The 25,135-nt window shown below is 46.2% G+C and overlaps 1 protein-coding gene across 4 annotated transcripts in view; it reads right to left on the bottom strand.

Annotated features, from left to right (window-relative positions):
• The window catches only part of MAPK4 (mitogen-activated protein kinase 4), a 153,796-nt gene extending 140,309 nt beyond the window's left edge, over positions 1-13,487 (bottom strand). For 2 of the 4 annotated variants that reach the window (XM_058692085.1, XM_058692083.1), the window contains exon 1: positions 13,356-13,487. The gene's annotated coding sequence lies outside the window, so the exon portion shown is untranslated. Of the gene's footprint in view, positions 1-12,916; positions 13,152-13,355 lie in introns of those variants that run through there. The other 2 variants (XM_058692084.1, XM_058692082.1) reach the window with 1 other exon arrangement.
• Positions 13,488-25,135: the final 11,648 nt, after the last annotated feature.

Raw genomic sequence — 25,135 nt, forward strand, 5'->3', positions numbered from 1 at the left:
TGAATGTATACGCAAAAATTTAAAAACAAGACTTTAAGCTATTAGCTAAAGTAATTTAATAAATTAAAAGCATTTTCACATTGGACACATAACTCCCTGTCATCCTTCATCCAACAAAATTAACAAGGACCCAAGTTTTTTTATTTGTCTTTAATCTCCATTCAGCTCAAGAATATGGTAACGTAGAGAAAAAAATGAACAGTTATTTAGGCCATGACATGCCCAGGACTATTTACCAGACATACGCTCACTCACACTGTTAAAAAATGGTCTCTCTCCTTACTCCTACATCCTACGGTTCTTGTCATTTCGATGGCACACATTTCACTGGCTTTATTACATAGCAGATGGGTGGGACTGTTCAAGCCCCCTTCGAGTCGTACACAATGGGTATTAAAACTCTGTAATAAATGGTCAAGACATTTCTCCTTTGCTCTCTTCCAATCTGGAAAGCTCAAAGCAGTTGAGTGTAGTTACTCTATTGTTCTGTATTTCTCACCTCCTCTTCCAAAGTGGTTGACTACAATCATCTTCCTGATTCTCCTCTTAACAAATAAAATCATTTTCTATTTCTGAATTTCTCTTTTTTTTTTTCCTGCTGAAAGTGCTATAATGCTTTGCTGCTCTGAGTCGTCTAAAAATGTCTGAATATTTGGTAAAAAGTGCCATTGCCACCACACAGAAAAGGCAATGTGCTGGTCTCTATGACAAGCACAGAGATTTGCTTGGCTAACTTTGTCTGAACTCCCTGTGGTTCTCACATATGTTACTGAAATCATAGCATATTATCTCTTATTAGCAGACAAAATGGTCTCAAAACAGCTGGAAAAAAAGTAAATTCAAATAAATGGGAAATCTGACAATAGAAATTTTGAGGCCTTGATGGATCTCAAAATACCTACAAATCTTTAGAAAAAAAACTTTAAGAGCCTACGTTACTGATAAATAAAAGAAATTTGGACTTGCACCTAACGTGAATCATGCTGGAGGAATTAATTTACTTCTTTCAGGCTGAAGAGTTTTCAGACATCATGGTTCATAAATTCTTATGGCCGATGGGGCTTTATAGTAATTCTGCCTCTAAAAATAATCATGGGAGGGTACATTTTCTGGGAGAATAGAAAATTTGCTTCTTCAAAATTAATTAAGTCATTTATCGTTTTTTCCAAAGGGATCAGTCACAATCTAGAACTACCTGGGAATGGAACCACAGATTTGTTCTAAGGGACGGTTATTAAAGCCTAATTGGAGGATTTCTATTTCTGGCCAAGAGTGGACTGAGTTATATATAATCTTTCCTATGTGTGAACTATTATCAGATTAAAATAAAAACAAGCTGGATAAATCATCGTGGAATACCAAAAATGCCTCATGGTGTACAGTGGTCTCCCAAAAGCTGGTGGGGATACCCTCCTGCAAAACAAGCCCTTTCCAGAGGGGCAGATCCCTACTGGCACAGTAGGGATCTTTGCTTCACCCAACAGCTACACACCTGAAGAGTGAGAGTTGACTTGTGGTTTCCTGGGCTGATGACAATTTTCTGAGAGGACAGCTCTGAGGTTCCCCAGGGAGAAAGGTCCCCCAAAATAAAAATAACAGCTTCCTTTAAAACAAGGAAATGGATGCTCTGGGAAGGTAAGTGGAGTAAGGTGGTGGAGAGGGATTCCCACCATTCCATGCCTCTCTGCCCAACCTTTTCAAACTTAGCACATTGGTTTTTTCACCGTAAAATGCTCTGGCTTTAGGAAAGTTGGGAAAAACATCTCTGAGAGTTGGAGGAAGGTAGGGGGGAAATACATTTGGCTAGTGAGCCTGAGAACACATGGAAAAGCATGTGACTTCTAAAAGCCAGAAAGGATTACATAAGCTTCTTTTGAAGCGTTAGATTCCACACAAGTCCCCAGAAGGGCCACCCTGACTCCTGAGCCTGGACATGAATAGTTTAGTCTCCACAAGGACTAGCCCTGGCCATGGGTGAAAATTCTGCTTCCCATATAGAATTGTTGGGCACCATGTCAAACGGAAGAAATCTCACCTAGCTAAAACACAGTCTACTTGTCTTACTTCTTAACAGTTGCTGGAATAGAAAGCATCTTCTTCCCTTACTATGTCCTTTGGTCCTAAATTCACATCTTTCTGTGGGCCGGTGTGGACGAGAAAGAAGAAGCCAGATGGAGACTGATGACTGATGGGGCTCCAGATGCCATTCCTGCAACAGCTTTCGCTGCCAGGTCACCTGCCTTATTAGGAAAAGCCTGAAGGATTAGTCTCATCTATGTAGGGAAATACATCTACATTTAGCTTGGGCCTTTGCAGGAATGTATTCATCCCAACCTTGGCTTTCCAGCTGTGACCAGGACATACTGGGAGTGGTGGAGAAAGTTCTCTGGTCATGGGAAGGCAAAGGGCAGCAGCTGTTTTGTGCTCCTCTCCTGTCAGTCTCTAAGGTAGTTCAGACTCACTTCTGCCTCCTTCCCGGCAGTGGTGAGCTGGGTAATTTGAACTAAACTTCCCAATGAACACAACAGAGAAATATGGACAAAATAGTTTTTAAAAAATCTTTCCTAAAAGCACAGAAGAGCTAACAGGATGGAGAGGGTCTTCTAATGTAAGATCTGGGAGAAGGAGGTCCAAAGACGTGGGCCTGGGGATGAGGGGCCACTTTCACCCCATCAGAGGGCGAGCCTTATAGGGCCAGGGGGCCAGGGCATCCCTAGGGTTAAGACCTGGTAACCACTTTATACTTACGGTTGGGACCCTAGGAATAAGAGAAAACAAAAACAAACTGGTCTGATTTCATGTGATGTGGGTGGGCTAGAAAATCTCAAGTCCCCAGATTGATCTAGAATTGCTGGTACCCCAAAAAGCCTGAAGAAGCTATTTAAAATCCTCTCTAGAACTGTCATTTTTATCAGCACCACTCAAAGCCTCAAATTACTGCATTTCATCAATCTTAAATATCACTAATTATATGACTGCACTACTATTTCAGGTACTGGTGAAAAAGAAAAAGAAAAAATGTTAGGTACCTACTATTTTAGGTACCACCTATAAATGTAGGACTCCATCAACTGTAAATCACATCTGAATTTCACAGATTAAAGGGTGACGAAAAATACATCTTAAAATTGATGAGCTGATATTCATGCAAATATTTCTTCAAAACAATATCTAGCACACATTCAAAGATAATCAGGCACATAAGGAGATATAACATAATATGAACCAGCATGATAATCAGAACGAATCACAGACGGAAAAAACAGCTGCTTAAGTATTCCAGATGGAAAAATTATGACATACAAAATGGAAAACAACTGTACTTACTATGCTCATGGAGATTCAAATTGGGCTTAAAGAGTTCAAAACAAGGAAATAGGAACTCTATAAAAGTGACATTAAAGATCTAGAAAAAGAACTAGAAATTCTAGAATTGATATTCAGTAACTCAAATTAACAATGTGAGAGATGGATTTATCTGCAGATTAGATACAGCTGAAGAGACACGGTGTGATTTAGAAGATAGGTCAGAAGAACTATCAGAATGTAGCTAAGAGATATAAAAAAGGTGGAAAGTACAGGAAAGAGGGTAAGAGACATTAAAAATATAGTAAGGAAATTTAAGACAGTAAAATGACCTTGCAATACAAAGTTCTCCGAGAAATAGGCAAGGGAGTTCAGAGGAAGTTGCTAATAACCCTAAGCCTAGCTCCCTCAAAGACCAACTACACCACTGAGGCAGGTCACCTTAATGAAGATCCAGAGGTAGAATAACAGCGGTTAAAAGGTGCAATATTGTGATTTATAGGAAATACGTATTTGGCGATTCAGATGACCAAAGCCTATTTCTCACACATAGTTGGTCTTCATCTACAGCCACAGTTCCTGGTTCACAGCCCCTCAAACCTGGGAAATTTCCTGAGCTAGAACAGCAATGGGAACATCTTTTTTCATAATATTTAGCCTCTGTCCTCAGTTCCTGAAATCACTGTGAGCCAAAAAGGTGAAATAGGTCTCTTGGTACTCATAAAAAGCCCCACTCTTTGCCACACCTGGGTATGTGTTAAACAGGTGACTCTTGGAAAGTACCTAAGAATAGGGGCTGGTTGCCAAGAGAACTAGCCATGAATGCAGGGATGGAACTTTCAGTCCTACTCCCTGACTTCCAAGTAGGGGAGAGGGGCTGGAGGTTGAATCAATCACCAATGGCCAATGATTTAACCTATCATGACTATGTAATGCAACCTCTGTAAAATTCCAAACGGAAGGAGTTCAGAGAGCTTCCATATGGGGAATCTGAATGCTTCCGTATTAATCACTGTGCCTGGCCCCAAACTCAATGAGAAACTCCTTTGTTTGGGACCTCACCCTATGTATCTCTTCATCTGGCTGTTGATTCATACTCTTTAATATCCTTCATAATAAACCAGTAATCCAGTGAGTCAACAGGTTTCCTGAGTTCTGAGCCATTCCAGCAAATTAACTGAAGCCAAGGAGCGGGTAGGGGGAACTTCTGATTTACAGCCATTCACTCAGAAACAGAGGTGACAAGCTGGGCTTGCAATTGGCTTCTGAGGTGGAAGGCAGTCTTGTGAGACTGAGCCCATATCCTGTGGAAGCTGATGCTATCTCCGGGTAGATAAGTCAGAATTGAGTTGAACCATAGGACAGCCAGCTAGTGTTCAAGAATTGCTTGAATGTGTGGGGAGAACACATTGGTTCTCAGAACTTTTGGGGATCAGAACTTTTTATTTTATTATCATTTTTAATTTTTTTTTATGTTTTATTTATTTTTGAGAGTAAGAGAGACAGAGGACGGGTCGGAGAAGGGCAGAGAGAGAGACAGAGGGAGTCACAGAATCCGAAACAGGCTCCAGGCTCTGAGCCATCAGCACAGACCCCAATGCGGGGCTGGAACTCACCACGAGATCATGTCCTGAGCTGAAGTCAGTCGCTTAACCGACTGAGCCACCCAGTGCGTCCCTGATCAGAACTTTTTAAAAAGAATATGCAACTACAGTTATTTTACCTTTCTGTGCATCACTCTCCTCACGTGTGAATGTATATAGTAAAATAGTTCCCACTTCACAAGCTGTTGTAAGAACTGAGGGTTAACAACTGTGAAGCAGTGACTCTGTGCTCCGTGTATGTTGGCTGATATCAAGGGGATCGAGCTCCCTGTCCACCCAACCTTACTTCAGGAACTCAACAGGCAGCTTCACCACTATGAACAAAAAGAGTTTAGCCTAAAACACAAAACTGGAAACGTTGGAACTGTGGAACATTAGGGTTGGACAGAACTCTTCATAGAATATCCAGAAGCTCAAAAGTTTGTCTTTCCTTTTAAAAAATGGGTTTTATATATGCAGATCAATTTCTTAAACCACTAACCCCAAACAGAAAAACAGATAATTAACAAAAGATACAAACAGGTAATATTACAGAGAAAGGTTTAGCTATAGTGGTAACCAAAATGCAAATGAAAGCAATAGTGCCATATTTTCCACTTATCAAATTGATAATTCTTAAAAAATCAAACACCCTATGCTACCAACGATGTGGTAACATCATTTCCATTTTTGGAACGCAATTGGTTAGCATGGTACATTCCACTCTCGGTTGAGTAGTTTCACTACCTGGAAATGTATACCAAGAAAACAATCCAAATAGTAGAAAAAGTATGGACACAAAGTTGCTCACTGCAATGATACAGCGGTGAGAAACTGGGAGCAAATGATATTCACTAATATTGAATTGTGTAGCCTTTAAAAGTTATGTTTACTGGGGTGCCTGGCTGGCTCAGTCCATTGAGCATCAGGGTCATGGAATCAAGCCCCATGATGGGCTCCATGCGTAATGTGGAGCCCAATTAAGATTCCCTCTCTCTCTCTTTCTCTCTCTCCCCTTCTGCCCCTCTCCCCATTTCTCTCTAAAATAAAGTGAAAAAAATTTCTTTAAAGTTATGTTTACAAAGCGTTTATAAAAACATGGAAATTGTTATAATATTAACTAAAAAGATCTGAATTGCAATCGTATGTACAGTATGATCTCAATTGTGTTTAAAACTTGAGCTGAGGGAAAAAACACTAAAGCAAGCAAAAATATGATTGGGTCAAAGGATCATGGTAGGATTTTCAAATTTTTCTTGCTACTTCTCATAATGCATATATAGTACTTTTCTAAATAGGGAAATAAATGGGTTTTTTTTCTAATTATTTACCATAAGGCCATTATCAAAGAGCATCAAAGGAAGGTTTTTTTTAATTTAAAAAAATTTTATTGAGATATAATTGGCATATAACATTATATTAGTTTCAGGTGTACAATGTAATGATTCAATATTTGTATATACTGTGAAATGACCACCACAATAAGTCGAATTAACATCCATCACCACACACAGTTACAAATATTTTTTTCTTGTGGTGAGAACTTTTACGTTCTACTCCCTTAACAAAACAACTTTCCAATACACAATACAGTATTATTAAGTGTAGTCACTGTGCTGTACATAAGAAGGTTTGTCAAATAATCTCATTTCACTAAGTCAACTGTTGGCGCTTTCTCCTGGTTCTTTTCAGTACAACTCATATGCACGTATACCTTTGGCATAGGTGAAATCAGTGTGAATTAATGATTAGTTCCACCAGGATCAGATGACCCGGAAACTCTTCCTGCCGGGACCTCCCTCCACTAACACGCGCTGGCAACCAGGAAGTCGGAACAATTTTTCAGTAACAATGAGTGTCAAAGGGAACGGCACAAACTCTTCACCCCGAACCCAAGCTTAGCAGTAACCTTTGTGCAACCCTGGCAAGCCACCTAACTTCTCTCAGCCTCAGTTTCTCCGTGCATACAATGACACAAGGAGAGCTGCTCACTGATCCCCAAAATCCCTTGCAGCTTGAAGCTCTGTGATTGTGTGTAGATTTGACCCCAAATCTCCAAACAGGTCTTGACTCTTGAAAAACTTTGTAAAAATCAAATCCATGTAAACACAAATGGAAAACCAGCCATTTTTTAAAAAATCCCTCCTATAATAAATCTTCTCGTAGCGAGTCTTTTTATTTTTGTTAACTCTAGACACTGACATATTGACAGTTCAGTTTCACATACAACCAGGCCCATTTACATACTATGGCAATAATCATAGCACGTTCTATTCCTCACTGAAGGTAGGTCGATTTAAATTAAGGAAAAAGATTGTGAATGAATGAAAAGTCTGAAATATAGGGATTTTTGTTTTGGTTTGTTTTATTAGGTTTTCAAGTACTTTGATTACTTGCCTCCCCCCGCCCCCAAAAGGTATTTCCTACCTAGCTTGCTGCAATGCAAGGAGAAGTCTCATCCCAGTCTTGGGTATTCCAAAAAAGAAGGCTGAATCAATGAAATCTTACGGTAAACTCTCCACATACCATTATAACATACTGAAAAAGAGTTTCATTCGCTTTCTGAACCAATAAACTTGGGCACTAGGCCAACCTCACTTACAATGTGCATGAAGTTACTTCTGTCCACGAAGGGAGCTCACACAGCTTCCTGCTAAACTTGAACCAACCTTGCCCCAGGTTCCATCCTAAAAAGACGCTGCTGATGCTAATGCTGACCCAGAGTCGCCGAAGCTCTGAAAGTTTACTTCTGAGGACAAACGGTAACAGAAGCACAGGCCACCCTGCATTTAGCAATTCCATCTTGATCCATGCTCTCTAGGCATGCCAAGTCTTTGAGAAGCTTCCCTTAGCTCTTGCCGTCATCGGTAGAGGCAAGTCTCTACCTTCCTATCCCTGCGGCCACAGCTGTCCTGTGGCTCCTCAAATCTTTCCAGAGACAGCTTCACTTAAAGCTAATGAAACTGAAACCCCTCTTGCACAGGACCCTTCCGATGCCCCAGCAACGCTGTCATCTGGTCATCTCGTCTTTTCCTTAAAGGTGACCCTCAAATTACATAAGTATCCTGTCCCATCAGACCTAGATCCTCTCCCCACCTCCCTCCCCAGTGCTGCTCACCAGCCACTGCCCAAGCAGCGGCTGGGATGACCCTGTGGGCAATGGTAGCTGCCTGTGGCGGTTCTGCTACCCATATTTCTGGCATATTCTTCAGCTAGGGGAAGAATTTGAGTTTTGCTTTTTTTTTTTTTTTTTTTTTTTTTGCCTCAAAAGATTGACTTAACATAATGGGCAGATTCGACTATGTGGGATGACAAGAGATGCTTCGCTGACTTATGAAATTACTCATATGGGAAGTTCTACAAAGTTAACTTCACATTTACTAAGTCACCTTGACCAAAAAGAACCAAGTTACATTAAATCAGGCCTCTCCCAGAAAAGTAGGAAGTTATACAGAATGGTATATATTAACTAATACCCCTTAAAACAGTGGTTCTCAGTGCCTGGGTGGCTGAGTTGGTTGAGCATCCAACTTTGGCTCAGGTCACGACCTCGAACCCTATGTCAGGCTCTGTGCTGACAGCTCAGCAAAGAATCCTTCGGATTCTGTGTCTCTCTCTCTCTCTCTCTCTCTCTCTCTCTGCCCCTCCTCTGCTCCCGCTGTCTCTGTCTCTCTCTCAAAAAGAAATAAACATCAAAAACAAAACGAAACAGATGGTGGTTCTCAATCAAGGGTGATTTTGCTTCTCAGGGGACATCCAGCAACAACCAGAGACATTTTTGACTGACACAATTTGGGGTGGGGGAGGGCACGTTACTGGTATCTGCTGGGTAGAGGCCAGGGATACCGATAAACGTTCTACAATGCACAGGGCAGTTTCCCGTGACCAAAAAATTATTCAGCCCACAACATCGATAGCACTCAGGCTGAGAATCTCTGCCTTAAAATAGTGGGCATGTATAGACAGGTAAAGAAGGATTCTGCTTGGAAAACGATTAACCTTTAAACACTAGAGCAGGCAAAGGCCAGGTTGACAGACAGTTGAGGCGGGGCGGCGATCTGACTTTCGCCACCACACCATGACATGAAGCATGGAAGGCTCCAGATTTTCATGGGTCACACGGGACTGCAGAGACCCTTGCCAAGAGTGGCTACACGAGGAGGTGTAGCATAATCTCAGGAGCACCAGGAAAGGGATTTTGCCTCCCCAATCACCTCCAACACCCACTTGCCTGTGCCTTCATTCCAACGAGGCTTACAGAACAAAGACCCCTGGAAGAGAGGACAGTGACCTACATTCATCTTCAAGAGAAAGTGACTGATGACAGATTGTTTTTCCCCTGAGTTTCCATACAGGGAAAGGCTCTGAGCAGCTGAAAGTGGTGAGCGCAAAGGAAGCAATAATGGGCCCGGAGGAGGTAGGGAAATGGTGAAGTGGGAGAGACAATGTCCTGAGATAAGTGTCCTCTACAGATAAGCCTGAGCCTGCAGGGAGGGAGGGATGCAGAGAGAAAAAAAGAAGTCACATTCTTAGCCTTGGAGAAGATTACAATCAAGTTCAGCTCAGGTGAAAAAACGCCAGGAATGCTCGAAAGAATGGCAGGGATCCAGCACCATCCCAGCAGTGAACAGGACACAAAGGTCCTCGCTGGCCCTGAGATCACAGGGAACCCCAAACTGTGCTGGGTGGAGCCCATCACCCCCCACACCCAGCAGAGTCCTGGACACAGAGTAAAATGCTCAGGCAGCATTTCTTTGTTGAATGAATGGAAACTATTCTAGATGAAGAAGGATCAAACTACTGGCTTGTTTCCCTTCACACCTCTGCTTACACCATTTTTCTCAATTTGGGAGGAAGCCTTGGTTTGAAGTCTCTTCTGCCCCTGTGAATCCTATTCCATCTCGCAAGGTCAGTTTTTGTTTTCTCTGTACATTCCTGATTTCGGCCCCTGTGGGGTTTTCCTCTGCTCTTGTCGTAAGTAAAGGAGGCCTGAAGCCACTCACCTAGTGCTTATCACATTTCCTATGTATCTTTTATAATGGGCCTACTTTCAGGAAGGATTTGAGGGGGGCTTTGGAGTTCATAACAAAAAAATATGATAATGTTGTTTAAAAAGAATTTAAGAGAGGGGCGCCTGGGTGGCTCAGTCAGCTAAGCGTCTGACCTCGGCTCAGGTCGTGATCTCACGGTCCGTGAGTTCAAGCCCTGTGGCCGGCTCTGTGCTGACAGCTTGGAGCCTGGAGCCTGCTTCGGATTCTGTGTCTCCCTTTTTCTCACTCCTCCCCCGCTGATGCTCTGTCTCTCTCTTCTCAAAAATAAATAGACATTAAAATAATAACAATAAAAAGAATTTAAGAGGGAAACTGGAGATAATTTGGGAAGAAAAAGAGCACTGTACCAAGAAGCTGGGATCAAGCAGTCCCCAGGAATTGCTGGAGCCCAAGGCAGAATGAACACACTAGACATAGAGCAGTTCTCACCATCCAAGAAGAGGAAAGCCACAACACCATGAGCACAGAACTTTTTTTGACATTAAATTCTAGGAGGAATTTGCTCCCGGCTTTTCAAGTTTGCTGTGCAAGCAGTCTTTTTATGTGTTTATCTCAAGAACTCTGTTAAGTCCTTCATGACTGGGGTGCCTGGGTGGCCTAGTCGGTTAAACGCCCAACTTTAGCTCAGGTCATGATCTCACAGTTGGTGGGTTCAAGCCCTGAGTTGGGCTCTGTGCTGACAGTTCGGAGCCTGGAGCCTGCTTTGGATTCTCTCTCTCCCTCTCTCTCTGCCCCTCCTCCATTCACACTCCGTGTCTCTCTCTCAAAAATAAATAAACACTAAAAAAAAAAAAAAAGTCCTTTATGACAAAGACTACATCTTAGATTATATCTCCCTGATAGCAGCCTATATTAAACATAAGTGCTCAAATATTTGCCAAGAGACTGATGGCCCACAGTTTTCTTGACAATCTGGATATTCCAGTGCGTGTCAGGATCCCAAGATGATCAGAGTAATAGAGTCATCATATCTCTTAGCAGGAAGGACCCTCAGACCATTTGATTCTTTCACTTAGCCCCTAGCCACCCAAATGACGGGATTTTAAAGATATCCTCACCCCACCTGTTGTCACCAATTTGGAACTAGGAGTTGGAAGGTCCAGGCTGGACCTATCTTTGTGCCTTCCGCCACCCCCTTCATGGTTTATTTAGTTGGTTGTCCATTTGTCTGTCTTTCTGTCCTCACCACTGATTGTCTATCCCTTTGACTATCAGGACTTTGCCCTATTAACCTTTAATTCATTGCAGTAACTAGCATGGTGCTTTGCACAAAGGAATTGACAACCTCTCCCCCACCCCAAGCCCCTGGTCATGTAAACAAAGTGAATTGGAAAGGGGTCCCAGAGTAGGCCTTTGCATTATCCTGCCCTGCTCCCCTCCAACCCCTCAAGCTCTAGTATAGAAGACAAGCTCTTCCTACCCCACATGACAAGCAGTCCGGAAAGGGTAAAATGTAGGCTACTAAAGGAACTGAAGACTGAAGGGTCCAAAGACACATTCTCTCCTTTGTTTCCATATGTCTCCTAAAAGTAGTCTGGGCAATCCTTCAGAAAACACACACACACACACACACACACACACACAACCTTTGTACACACAAGGTGTTCAGGAGATACCTATTAAAATAAGGTCACAGCACAACTACCTTGAAAACAGGAAGCACTCAATAAATATCTGCTAAATTGAAATTGAAATGTTTGTAACACATCTACTTTGTACCTAGTAGATGCTCAATAAATACCTTTAAATTAAGACGATCCTAGGACTGCTGCCTTGCACATAGTAGGCCCCCTGTAAATGGCTATTAAATCTCATAGTGGTAGACGCTCGCTCCTCAGAGAACTGGGCAGAGGTGACATTAGTCAAATCCCAGGCAGAGATCCATGAATGGAAATGCGCGTCTCGAGGTAGCGCTTTTGAGAGTGCTGGAGAGGCGCGTGACAGTGCGCGGCCGCCGCGCACAGCGCGCTTTTTCCGGAGCCGCGGACGCACCGCCTGCTCTCGGGCATTGATTAGCGATCGGGACCCATTCCCCACCCAGGGGCGGGCAACGGCTGCCGCCTCCACTTGTCACTTCGGGGCTGCACCTGAAGCTCCCGCAACGGCCCCCTCCCGGGGCACCCGCCCACCCAGGCTTCTCGGATTCCGGAGAGTTGCGGGCAGAACAAAAGCAAACGCCAGCCGGGCTTCCGATTGCTTTCCGGTGGAGAGCAGCGGGGGAAGAGGCTGGGGGAGCTGGCCCAGGACCGGGCTGCGTGGTCAAACCCGACCGGCTGCCGGCAGCTGCCCGCCCTCCCCAGCGGATTCGGGCTGGGGATTGCCGAGCCGGAGAAAGCGGCGGGGCTGCCTCCCTCCCTCCCAGCTCTCCCGGGCACCCCGAGCCCCCGCCCTGGGGCCGCGAGGGGCAGAGTGGAAGCCTCAGTCGGGTGGGGCGTGGGGGGCGCTACAGTAACCCCTGAACGAAGCGCGAAGGCGGCTAGAGGAGAAGATGCTAGGGGACTGGGGCAGACCCCACAACCAAGATCCCAATTCGAACTCGCAATACGAACCGCCCCTCGGAGCCCCCAAACGCGCGGAACTGCCCGCAGGGGTGGGGTCCCCCCACCAGCACCCGGTCCCTAAATTCTCCTGCACTACACACCCCCCGGGGACGCCCAGTGGCAACCTTCCCATCCGAACCGCAGATCCAGGGACAGCCCCCGCGCGCGGTCGGCCGAGGAATGGGGTCTTTGAGCGCGGCCGCGTCGGTCCCGCGGGAGACACCCCCCCTCCCCCTCGGAAACTCGCTAGTTTGGTATTTGCTTGGTTTTCTGTTGGGTTTGGGTTTTGGTTTTGTTTTTTTTTAAGGTGAGGTGGGGGTGCAGAGAGAGCGGGGAAGTAGCATTTCTTCCCTTCGCCCGGCTTCTCCAGAACCCGCAGAACTCCGAGAGGGGCAGGCAGCGGGAGAAGAAAGAAAGCGGAGGGGGAGCCACTTACCCAAGGCAGAGCCCGAGAGCGCGGCGGCCCGGGCGCGAGAGACGCCTTTGTCTGCGGTCGCGGCGCCGGCGCGCTCGGCCAGGCGGGTCCCAACCCCGGCGCGCCGCGAGCTCCCGCGGGCGACCGGACAGCCCGGCTCGCGGCTCCGGCTCCGGCTAGCGGCTCCGGCTCCGGCTCCGGCTCCGCTCCGGCCCCCGGCCGCACCGCCCCGCGATCGCCGCCGCCGCCGCCGCGGCTCCGCCCCGAGCCGGGCCCCGCCCCCGGGCCGCCGGGCCCCCACCTGCTGCGGCGGCGGGAGCCTGGGAGCCCGGCCTGGGCGTCCGGGGGCGGCCGCCTACCCCGCGCGCCCCGCTCCTGCCTGCCTCCCCAGCCACCCCGCGGAGCGCGCGCGGGGCGGACGGACCTTGTCCCCCGAAGCCCCCCGCAGAGGCAACCTCACCTGGGGGGCTTGGCGCCCGCGCGTTTTCTGAGTCGAGCCTCCGTCCCGAGGCAGCCTGGCCTTCCTGCCCGGGCGCACGTTCTCAGGAGTCCTCCGTCACCTTGGAAGCCGGTCCCCACTTTTGCCGGGGGGGAGGGGACCCCTCGGGGTCTGCCCGGGAGGGAGGGAGGGGGTGGGGGAAGCTGGATCCTCCCCTGCCCCGGCCGAAAGCGGGCCTCCCAAGCCTGGTCAGCCCCGCGCCGGGAGCCGGGGCGCGGGAGTAGAAGGAGCGGACGGGGACCTGGTGGCCGGTTTGGAGCCGTGCGGTCCTTGGCCGTCGCCGGGCAGAGGGTGACCCGGATGGGCGGGAGAAGGAACCGGCCCAGAGTCGAGGGGGCTCAGGGTGCACGTGCAGCGGTCCAGAGCTTGCCTTAGATTCAGAGTCGGGCGCCTGGGCTGTGAACCTGTGCTCATTTGCAGGGCCGGGATAAAAGTAACAGAAGGGAACCAGACTTGGAAGCCAGAGAAAAGGAAAGCAGAAGGCTCCAGACTTGTGCACGACAGTGGTAATAACTGCTGTTTAGGTGGTGCCTTCCAGCAAATCCACAGTGGTCCATACGGATTAGGTGCGTCACTTAATGCATTCGCCCCAGTGGAAATGTGGGGGAGCCACTTTTCTAGGCAGAGAAAAATATGATAACCTAAATATTGTATAATGAGGTCACTGGCGGCTTTAGCTGCCCATGAGCCCTCCCTACTCCCAACTCCCAAAGCATTCTGAGCAAGGACCTTAACTTTGGTACTTCATAAGGTCGGCTGTATCCTACGGTTATTTCTGCTTTACCCCGCATTTCTACCTCCAGGGCCTAGTGCAATTCCAGGTGTGTAATGGGTGGTCAGTCACTGTTGAATGCATTAATGTGTGACTCATGTAACTGTTCTAAATTAACGTGGGCAAAAACAAAGATTTTAAATTGTGGGATCAAATTAGAAAATACATCAAGTGGGTAGAACAGTGATGGCCACATGAGGTGTAATAAATGTTAGCTCTAATGATCACATAGATAGAAATGCTATTAATCGTATGTATGCAGGTAATAGGTTAAGGTTACATGCTAACTTAAAGACAGCAGTTATCTGAACCTTCATTAACCTAAAGGAATGAGTAATGGTAAGGAGAGAATATTTAACAAGCAACTGTGTGTGCATCTCTGGTAAGACTTTCCTCCTATGTATCTTTCTCAAAGAGAACATTTTAACATTTGCTTCTTTAATTTTCATTACAAATAAGTGTTATCAATTCAGTGGGTATGCATACATATGAAATACTGTGTTAATTTATTCATTTTTATAACATCTTTTCTAGGAAGGAGGAATAAGAGGCCCCAAGGATTCTCATTTTGTCCAAAAAAGCCAGAAAAGCAAATGTGCCACCCCATTAAGCCCATTAGGCTGAGAGTCTGGTAGCTGTGAATAAAGAGACTGACCCAGGACAACACCAGCAAAGCTCCTAGTCTCCCTCCTGGGTGTTTTAGATCAGTGTCTTGGGTCTGTGAAACTGCTCTTGGGAGCAATGTGCTTGTCCACGTGAGATAATTTATCTCTTCCATTTGGCAACTGGGAAAATGTAATTTTCTCCGTGTGATGAGTGTGAGTGAATGGCTCATGCACAGTGAATGGCCGTCCTCCAAATTATGGTACGAGGGTGTGAAATATGCATTTTAATATCAGAGTCCATTACCGCACAATGCCAGGGGAATGAATGAGAACTGGGATATTTCATCTAGACACCCTGCGTCACATCAGTATCACATGGTATTCTTCTATGGATGCTGTTATTAGGAAACAGGTTATTCCTTATTTTTACCCTGGCAGAAGAAACAAACAGCTGGCCTAGAAGGGTAAGTAGGAAATAACCACACAGAACCCAGAGGTTGGGAAGGTCTCCAGGTTGTTTGAGGACTTTTTTTTTTTTTTTTTTCAGGGGCACTTGGGTGGCTCAGTCGGTTAAGCCTCCGACTCTTGATTTTCGGCTCAGGTCATGATCTCACGGTTGGTGAGTTCAGGCCCCGTATGGGGCTCTGCACTGACGGCACAGAGCCTGCTCGGCCCTTCCCCTGCTCCTGCTCTCCCTCTCTCAAAATAAAATAAATAAACTTTAAAAAAAAAAAAAAGAGGGGTCTTTTTTTTTTTTTTATGGGGAAAAATGTACCAGCATTTCCCCACTGCCTATGACTGGACACCACATGCTGTATCTCAGTGACCAGGTCAGAGGTGCACATGTCTGCTGTGGTCCTGGAGGACAGGAGGTGGGGGAGTTGTTGCATGGAGCAGGAAAGTGCAATGCCTCCTTTCTTGGAGTATTTAGGTATAATTTTTTGAAATATTGTTTCTATAGATGGAATACCTGTGTCCCTTCCCCACCCCCCAATGCCTTTGTTGAAACCTAATCCCCACGTGATGGTATTTGGAGGTGGGGCCTTAGGAAGGTGAAGGGTCATGAGGGTGGAGCCCTCAGGAATGGGATTTCTGCCTTGATAAAAGAGACCCCACAGAGCTCCCTTACCCCTGCTGTCCTGTGAGGACACAGTGAGTAGATGGGCATCGATGAACCAGGAAGTAGGCCCTTACCAGGTACCAAATCTGCCAGCACCTTGATCTTGGACTTCCCAGCTTCCAGAACTGTGAGAAGGAAGTTTTGTTGTCTATAAGCCACCCAGTCTCTGGTATTCTGTTATAGCAGCTGGAATGTACTAAGACCACAGAGTAACACTTCTCTGGAAGGTCTAGGATCAAAAATGAGGTAACAAATGACCATCTTTCTCTATAGAACTACACATACGACTTACTTATTGTAGTATAATAAGAAATATATGTGTTCTTTGTCCCTGATTCCCAGCACAGAGCTCCTCAAACCTTTCGAATTTCTTGAGTGACTGGAGTGTCTTTTGTCATTCATAACCATACCCTTTTGAGTTTATTCTAATGAGATGACTTAGGGTGGGCCCCTGCATCTAGCCTCTGGATGGAGCTGGTCACCGGAAAAACCAGGGGGTTAGAGGGTTGAAATTTTCAGCCCCACCGACAAACCTCTGGAAAGATTAAACTTGATAGACACTCTTGAACGTCAGGATTTGAAGGGCTGCCAGATGACATCCACTTGGTGGCCGGGGTTGGATGGGGCGGTGAACTCCAGTTCCTCGGGGACTCAAGCTCCTGTAAGTCGGGACCTTCCGGACCTAGCCCTATGTACCTCTTCTTCTGACTGTCCATCTGGAACCTTTCAAATATCATTTATAATAAACTGATAAGCGTAAACAAATGTTTCTCTGAGTTCTGTGAGCCGCTCTAGCAAATTAATTGAACCTGGGGGGGGGGGATTATGGAAATCTGAAGTGGGCACAGGGATAGAGTTCTGTGGGACTGAGCCTTAACCTGCGGGAACTGACCTCATCTCTGGATAGTGTTGGAATTGAATTCAATTGTAGGAAAACCGGTCAGTGTCCACTGAGAGTTGAATTGCTTGATGGTATTGGAAAAAACACAGCGGATTTATGAATTGTTCATACCTGTTTGCCGGTTTGGTTTTGTCTTGCGGAAGAAAATCTATTTATGATTATTATAGTTATACCTGATTTATGCCCTGTCAATTACAGACAGGGATACGAGGCACTTCGCAAATATTAAAAAACATGTGAAGCTATAAAGCACTCTTCTAACTTTTGGTACATCAGTCTTGGTTTACAGTTAGTATTAGTGTTTTATTAAATAAGGGTGGCTACTCTCCAGTTCTGGCAAAGACGAGGAAAGCCCTGCCTATTATTGGCAGATGTGGCTGATAATAATAGACTTCCACTTAGCTTTTACGGGGTTGCTTTCCCTTGACTATAAAGGAAACTGGCTGGCAAATAATAATAATAATGTTCTAATTAAGATGTGCACACAGTCTGTGATGGATGAAGTTGGTGCCCGAGGCACTTAGGAAATTCAGTTGAGAAGGGTCAGAGTTTTGATTATGCTTTCTTGAGTCGTCAAGAGGAAAAGCAGCCAAAAAGACCATGCAATGACAGCATAGTATGATAAAAGAGCAGTGAACTGAGAGTTCATTCTGCCACTAACCAGCTGTGTAACCCTGGACAAGGCTTTTGCCCTCTCTGGGTTGTAGTTTTCTCATCTGTAAAATGGGAGGACTCACCTACTGGGTCAAATACTTCTCACGCATCACCTCAGATCAAGGTGGCCACCCGAGGGTCTGGCCACCTGAGGGTCTGTCTGTGCTCACGGGCCTGGGATAATGCCTCGCTTCCTATTCACTCTTTGCACCTCTCACTTGCTGCCCTGGAGCTTCCCTATTGCCTCCGAGTGGAGAGAGGCTGCAAGACCAAATGGGCACCCTTGCATAGAAGGGACAGGGGACTTAAGGCACACTGGGGGAAGTTCTCACCAGTGGGTTCCAGAAGCCAGCAGATACGATCTTTTTCACCTTCTCCAGAATGCAGCAGCTCATGTGGCCACTCAGAAGAGGATCCAACAAGATCAGGCCATCAGCTGAGCTGGATCATGAAAGTGCTTTGCTTCTGTTCTCTTTTTTCCTTCTCTGCCCTGCTCCCCTTTCCTTCTCACTCCTACTCCTCTGGCAGGACTGCACCATTTTCAGGGATGGGAGAGGACTGTCCTCCTTAATAAAGAGTGATGTGGAAGCTTTGGTCTCGGGATCTGCTTTGGAAATCCCAGGCTCAGTGTCCTAACGATTCCCGCCAGTGGAGGGAATCCACGTGCACTTTCTCAGTGAAGGAAGAGGAGGACCGCACGGCAAGGCAAGTTGTTTGATGTAATGTCCTTCTGTTTCAAGTTCATTTGAAACAAAAATGTCCCGCCATGAAAACACAATTGAAATCTCTTGGACTATTTCGCACTGGAACAAGTTTGGGAGAAGATGCTAGAGATGGGAAAGTGGGTTTTGGATGGAGAGTTCTGAATGCACGTGCAGGCAAAGTGCAGTCTGGGGAATCTAAGGAGAAAGACCAGGAGGGAGGCTGGCTTCCAGGCTGGAGAGACAAGATGTGAACTCGTCATCACAATGCGGGTAGGAGGGGAGTCCGTGTTTGTGGTTAAGGTTCCTGGGGAAGCAAGTCCAGCGAGCAGAAGGTCTAAAAGAGAACCTAAAATCACCAACTCCAGCAACCCTCTCTCTCTTGTCCCTGCAAAACCATTTTCTACATCTTGCCCTCTCCCTTTGTCCTACTAATACAACACTGATTTGTCCAGCTAGGGGGTTGAGATCCCTTGATCTCAGGAGGTTAACATCTTCTCTGGCCTCCAGAGGATGAATCATGAATGACTTAAAGGCCAGTATGTAACCCAGGTCTGCTAATGAAACCTAGCAGAAGGCCTGCTAAAGAAAGCTCCCTTCCTGAATTAAAAGATTGAAAAGAGGGCAGAGATTGCATTGTTCTTCCTGCCTTGGATGTAGATGTGATGCTGGTGCTACAGCAGCCACATGGTGATATTGAGGCAACAAACACAAGAGGAAGGCCAAGAGAATCTCAGGGATGCTAGCCCTAATATCAGTGAGCCACTAAGTCAATTTTAGCAGCTATACATCATCTTCTTGTGTTCAAGAAAAATAAATCCTTGTTTATTTCAGGCACTGTCAGTAGGGTTTTCTGTTCCTCAGAGCCAAAATCATTCCTGAGCCAAGGAAAATGTGATAAAGAACCAACAGGAGATCCAAGACGGACAAAGATTCAGAAGTCAAGGAAATAGAATTTGAGGAGGTGGAAGTGGCTGACAGTGAAAATGCTGCTGAGGAGTCAAAAGAAAGAGGACACTTGAAAACATGAATGGAATTGTTCGAGTGAGAGGTCATTGGTCAGCTCAATGCGAGCCGTTCCAGTCTTATTGATGGGGCAAAAGCCAGATGTCAGTGGGCTAAGGAGAAAAGAATGTGAGGAGGGGAGGCACTGAATATAGACAGTTCTTTCGAGAAGTTTTGCCTGTGAATGTATCAAGAGCCTTCAAATGTTACTGAGCTTTGACCTACATTTTTCACTTGTAGAGATCTATCCAAAGGAAATAATTAGAGATACTGACAAAGATTTAGGCCATATTGCCCCAGCCAATATATAGGAGGTGTTTTTAATGGCACGGGAAAATATTCATAATGGATCAATTAAAAAACCAGGCCCTAAAAAATATGGCTATAAATTTGTTATATACATTATTCATATGCAAAGAAAAAGGCAGAAAAGAAATACATTAAAATATCCAAAATTACAGGAAAACTTAAATTTCTATTTTTCTTTATGTTTCAGAATTAGCATTTGTCATTTTTATGATCAGTAAGCTTTACGTTTTAAAAGCTATGACATTTGCTATGAAGGAAAAGAAACATAGCAGCAACTCAGGCCAGGTCCTAATAGGACAAATACCTGAAGAACAAGTAGGGGTTTATACAGCATATCGTGTTTTCTTCTTAGATCAGACTTTCAGGAACCTCGGAAGCAAATTTGATGTTTAGTCATCAGTATTTAACTTTCTCTTTTCTTTGCTTATTTGCTTTATCCCTTCTTGGGCCCCAGGTCCCACATCTGCAAAGACAGGAAAAGGCATCTGAATAATTTGGCCCAGTGGGAAGGGTCCAGGTCCCCCAGTATGTCCCAGAGCCCCCTTGGCCAAGAGATACAGGTGAGAGACAGCAAATATCCCTCAAGGCAAGACTCAGATCAGAGACCTTTTTGTGAACTGAAAACAATCTATAGCAGATGGGTGATTAATCCCCATCTACTCAGAGCACATTGTATGATACCAGATGAAGAAGAGGAGAGGCCAGACCCTCTCATTAACGATACCCAGGTGGCTCCTCTCGTTACAGCTATGGCAGCATCACGACAGCCTGGCCGTGGAGGGGCCTGTCCCCCTGGGAACAGAAAGGTGGGAGGGACCAGGGAGACACTGCTTAATCAGCATGGCTGTGGTCCTGTTCCCCGCCCACCTGCCCCCACAGGTCCAGGCTCTAACGCCTCAGGTCAGGTCATTTGGGCCTCATGATGCCCTCGAGGCTCATGGCGAGTGATTCTTTTCCTCTGGGTAGATTTCAATCTAGAACAGTGTCTGGCTCCCCTTAAGAACAAATGAGGAGCACAGTTATTAGGCTGTCGGCCATCCCATATTTAAATCTAATTCTCCGACAGGCACACCTGGGCTGTGTCATGATATTCCATGTAGCTTGGGGACGCAGCCCAGCACCCAACCCTGGAGGTCCTCCCCACTTCCTCTCGTGGCAAACCCTTCCGTGTGCCCATCACAGGGTGGTTGTGAGGGTCAAAGGAAATTATTCACATACAAACACTTTGTAAACCATGAGAACCTATATAGATAAGTCACTGTTATTATTATTATTACTCTATGGAGAAGCTAAAGTCTAAAATGAATATTCCTGGGGCGCCTGGGTGGCTCAGTCGGTTGAGCGTCCGACTTCGGCTCGGGTCACGATCTCGCGGTCCGTGAGTTCGAGCCCCGCATCGGGTTCTCTGCTGACGGCTCAGAGCCTGGAGCCTGTTTCAGATTCTGTGTCTCCCTCTCTCTGACCCTCCCCTGTTCATGCTCTGTCTCTCTGTGTCTCAAAAATAAATAAACGTTAAAAAAAATTTTTTTTAATGGATATTCTGTCCCATTTCATTTCCTTGACTCCAAGCCACTGAGAAAATCCGCAAACAAAGAACTGATCCTAAAACCCGAGTATTGCTGTCAATTTATTTCCGCAAATGGCTTGCCCCAAGATCACAACTTAAAGTGGAAATCTCTTATTTGGTCCCTGATAAATCCCTGCTATGGGTCTAAAGAAAGAGCAAGTGATGGTTTCTGTACAAAGGAAAGAGAGAGGGCAAAGGGGAACATCCGGAGGGAATATCTCTTGCCACAGTTAAGCTGAGGCCCTGAGGAAAGATTTGGTGAAATAGCTAGTTAAATTCCAGTCTGTCCTAAGGATCTTGGAAACCTCAGGGTTGGTAGAGACAGCCAGCCTTCCTCCAAGAAGGGCAAGCCTGTCGGAGAAAAGTCTGATCTACTCAGCAGCTGGGTAGAAGCTCTACTCAGCAGCTGCGAGAGAAGCCAGGGAGAGCAAGCCTGGACCCTGGAGCACGAAACACAGCTGCTGTGGGCACGAACGATGGCACTGTCCCCACGCTGCCATTGCCAGAAGGGTGACAGTAGAAAAGAGCAAGTGGGCCCCAAATGCTGCTTGGACTTGAATGAGTTGGGGCTATTCCAAAGCCCCATGGGTGAGGAAACAGTGCATGGGAGCCTTGTTTCGAATCAAAAGTAATATGTGACAATGGCCTTCTGCGTTTGCTAAAATAGTCATCAAGTCTGGAGAGGACCAAGAACTAGCTGCCCATTCATTCAGATGATGGTGACTGGACCTTGCTAAGTACGGAGTAATTTCTAGGCACGGGAGTGAAAATAATAGTGATCTGTCATGCGCGGTTTTCACTCTGAAGACAGGAGAAGCTAAATCCTTCCGACTAGGTCCCAAGGCAGTAGGAGACAAGTGACAGGTGAGGTCCCAGCAAAAGTGCCAGAGGTTGAAAGAGGGGGTGATGATTTGGGGGTGAGAGGTCAGGGGAAGCTTTCATTCAGGTTGTGAAGCTGATCTCGAACTCAGCGGATGCACGGAATTGAGCGGCAGTCCGCAGAGGGACATTCCAGACTGAGAGGGGAGGGGGGTTGGGGCAGGCACAAGAGCCAAGGCAAGGAGGCAGGAATGAAGGCAGGATGCCCAGGCAGCAGAAGGGTTAGCCCTTCTCCGGTGAAGGCTCTGTCAGGGGGACAGCAGAAATCAAGGCTGGGCAAATAACTTAGGTCTTGATTGCCTCCTGGAAAAGGCTTTGAAAGGCAGTTGAGGCGAATGCTGTGTGTTCCTGCAGGTGGAGTGTGGGGCACCGTGCCTGTCTTGGGACCTCGGCATCAACCCTACAAACAGCAGGTGAGAAGCAGCCTCTGGGGCAGCCCCGGGAGCATCAGGTGTGCACCCGCAGCCCGAGGCAGTAGACGTGACAAACGTCCATGAGCAGCTGTAGGTGGGAAGCTGAGGGAGGGAAGGGACTTCTAGAACACCCGAAAGGAACAGTGCTTTCTGGGAGGGGTGTGGTTGAGGGGCAATGAAATAAGAGAGGTGCGGAAATGCCCTTAGGGACTCTGCACTTGAAAATGCAGTGGACTGGAAAAACGATTGCAGGTTGAAAGGAAGCGAGGGCAGATTGTTGCCTTCCCTTCTGTGCCGCTTCCAGTGGTGGGGGGAAGGGGCAGAGCCAGCACGGAGAGATGTTGATACAGGTGCCCTTAACTCTTACTTTTTCTTCAGAGATAGTTTAATATGCTTATGCTTGATGAAGGTCCTTGTCCTCCGTTTACCTCTTAAACCTGGTCTCCTTTGGGCAATAGCAGAGCTGTTTCGCCGTTCTTATGGGCACAAAGGAGATTTCAAGCTGGTTCTGTTTAGTCCCTGGCAAATACAGATGTCTTTCTCTCTCACTCCACACCATCTCTGTCTTAGCAACTGGTTGAGAATTTGGGGGAGGAGAGAGGTAAAGCGAACTCAGGGCTGAGCAGAGTCTCAGAGCTCAAGTGGGCAGAGAGCACTCTTACCGGATGGTCAGAGAGGGTGTGCTGGCTGGCTGCTGCTGGAGCAGGTCACCCTTCCCTTCCTCGACGGCAGTGGGAAGACATCACCCCCAGCTCTGGCAGTCCTGGAGACCCCCTCAGAAGGACAGCCATCCATCCATCCGCAGTCGCAGTCGTGGGCTCGGTTTCCATGTGACCCCCTGAGTAGTTGATGGCAGGACACCATTTCTCACCTGTCGCTGTGAAAAACGCGCAAATGTTTCTGACAAACCCTTGTTGGCAAGGCTGTGGAAAAAGTTGCTCCCATGTTGCTGACGGAGCGCAAAGGGGTACAAGCAATGGAAGAGGATGGGGCAAGGTCTGCCAAAATTACATATGCATATATGCTCTGCCCCAGTCATTCCACTTCTAGGAATTTATCGAAGTTCATCTTACACACGTATGGAACAATGCTGCTCAGAGGGGCTCATTGCAGCCTACTTTGTGGTAGTGAAACGGTGAAAATAACTCAAGATTACTCAGAAGGCACTGGCTAAATAAACTGACACGTGTTCCCAATGGAGAAGCATATAAAAAGGAAATGAGAGGAAGTTCTACAAAGTAATATGGAAATATTTCCAAGATGTGTTTATTAAATAAAAAAAGAACTCGGGGCAGAACAGGATAGAGTTTCTCCATTTCCAAGAATAATCTTTGGGATTTTAGTAACTCCCCATTTTAGTATCAGAAACACGGCTGGAAGCAAAGGCATCTTTTAACCAGCACGTATGATTGTGTAGACAGAGAATCCAAAAACATCTATAAAACCCACAAGAAATAGTAGGAGTTAATTTAGCAAGGTTGCAGAAGACAAGATTAATAGGAAGACCGTACTGTATTTCGTTTTTAAAAATTTTATGTATTTATGGGGCGCCTGGGTGGCTCAGTCAATTAAGCGTCCGACTTTGACTCAGGTCATGATCTTGTGTTTTGTGTTTGTGGATTTGAGCCCCACATTGGGCTCTGTGCTGACAGCTGGGAGCCTAAAGCCTGCTTGGGAGTCTGTGTCTCCCTCTCTCTCTGTCCCTCCCCTGTTTGCACTCTGTTTCTCTCTCTCAAAACTAAATAAACATTAAACAAAATAATATTAAAAATAAAAACAAAAATTTTGTGTATTTATTTTAAGGAATCTCTGTACCCAATGTGGGGCCCGAACTCACCACCCCGAGATTGAGTCACATGTCTACCAACTGAGCCAGCCAAGCGCCCCATCGATTGTATTTCCACACAGTAGTGGCAAACAATTGGAGAAAACAATGGCGAAAAGCCCACCATTCCCAATACCGTAAAAACATAAAATAGGAATATGCTTAACAAAAGATGTGCGTGCCTTTACATAAACTCAAGATGACAAAATACTGTCAAATAAATGGAGAGAAACAGCATCTTGGTTGCTTGGAAATCTCAGGATTACTAAGATGCCAGTTGTCCTCACGGCTGTGTCTCCCTGTGCATCACCTCACCGTGGGTGACAGGTTGGCCTTCCTTTTACCCACATGAGCCTATCTCTCTCTCCAGTTTGACTGTGAATTTACCAGACATAGGAGGGCAAATCCGAGGGAGAGCCTCCTGGGAGACCCAGAATCACCCCGCCCCCTCCCTAGTTGAGGCCTTGTTACTAAGCCAGGTGTGTGCCTTCACCCTCAGAGGGAGCTCTCTCCCAGGTGAGGACTCCACGTCTCATGCAAAATTTGAGGAAGACCCTCAGAGAGTCCAAGTCAGAAGGGTGCAAAGATATAATTTTGACCCACGTGACTACACATTTAATGCCGGCCTTTTATTGTTCCTGGCTGCCGTATATGATTTTGTTCAAGAAGTTTTAAGGTTCTCAAAAGCAGTAAATTGCATTCTGCGTTGGTTTCCCACACCCTAGCATAGCACTGTCCCATAGGACTTTCTGCAATGATAGTTGTGCTGTCTGATACAGCGGCCACTGGCCATAGGTAGCAATTAAACCTTGAAATGTGGCTACGATGACTGAGAAACTAAATGTTATTTTATTCTTTTGATGTCCAGTAGGCTGCACACCCAACATGGGGCTTGAACTCATGACCCTAAGATTAAGAGTCGCATAGTCAGGGGTGCCTGGATGGTTGAGCGTCTGACTCCTGATTTGGGCTCAGGTTGTGATCCCCAGG

Source organism: Neofelis nebulosa, chromosome 11 (assembly GCF_028018385.1).
Source record: "Neofelis nebulosa isolate mNeoNeb1 chromosome 11, mNeoNeb1.pri, whole genome shotgun sequence".
Taxonomy (NCBI): domain Eukaryota; kingdom Metazoa; phylum Chordata; class Mammalia; order Carnivora; family Felidae; genus Neofelis; species Neofelis nebulosa.